This window comes from Poecilia formosa, unplaced genomic scaffold, assembly GCF_000485575.1.
Source record: "Poecilia formosa unplaced genomic scaffold, Poecilia_formosa-5.1.2 Scaffold78, whole genome shotgun sequence".
Taxonomy (NCBI): Eukaryota; Metazoa; Chordata; class Actinopteri; order Cyprinodontiformes; family Poeciliidae; genus Poecilia; species Poecilia formosa.
In genome coordinates, this window is record NW_006800017.1 from 901,907 (window position 1) to 902,826 (window position 920).

The 920-nt window shown below is 40.0% G+C and overlaps 1 non-coding gene across 1 annotated transcript; it reads left to right on the plus strand.

Moving 5' to 3' along the window:
* Positions 1-536: 536 nt before the first annotated feature.
* Positions 537-609, plus strand: trnaa-ugc (transfer RNA alanine (anticodon UGC)). Its single transcript has one exon. It is a non-coding gene; the product is annotated as a tRNA-Ala (tRNA).
* The last annotated feature ends 311 nt before the right edge of the window (positions 610-920 follow it).

A 920-nucleotide genomic window follows, 5' to 3' on the forward strand; every position in this document is an offset into this window, starting at 1 on the left:
TATTTTTGAACCACTTTTTTATTTGTAAGTATTGATTTTATTTTATAGCCATTTAGCCAAGTCTCTGTAGAACCAATGACATTTTCAATACAATTTGTTGATCCCAGGCTTAGTTTATGGACTGTAATGTGAAATTAGGCACAATTATAAGTCTGACAGTTTGTTCACCAAGTTACTGTGCTCTCTGAGAGGATCTGTAAGTATTTGACATTGTTCCATGCCCATCGTGGACATTAGTCTCTAACAAAATGTGGATCATCTACCAGGAACACTGCATAGATATGAGTTTCTGTAGAGTAGTGGTTATCACGTTTGCTTTACATGCAAAAGATCTCTGGTTCAAAACCAGACAGAAACAGATTTTGCATGTTCTATTCATCACAGGTGTTTACTAAAGGTCAACAAGGGTTCTGTGGTGTCATGGTCTGTACTCTGAGTCCAGGCATCTGAGTGCAAGCCTCAGTAGACATTTTCATGCGTTGCATCTCACATCATCAACTTAGGAACCTCAAACTGAAACAAAGCAGAGAAGTTCAGTTCCTGTAGTGTAGTGGTTATCACGTTTGCTTTGCATGCAATAGGTCTCTGGTTCAAAACCAGACAGAAATGGTTTTTGTCGGTTATGCATCTCTTGGGGTGCAGTGAGACAACAAGAGCCTTCCTCTTTGGTGATGGTTCATTTGCCAATCGACTTCAATGTAAGCTTCTTTGAAATCGAAGCTACTTTACTTCAATTATCAATTGGCAGTTCTATGGCGTAATGCACATGTGTCAAACTCAAGGCCCGTGGGCCACATGTGCCCCCCCAGCATTTTATAGGCTGATGATTGACTTAAAGTAGGTTTTGAGCACAAATTGACTACAAACTACATTTCAACCAAAGGTTTGTAATGCACTTCCTAACCAGACGCTCCAAAGCG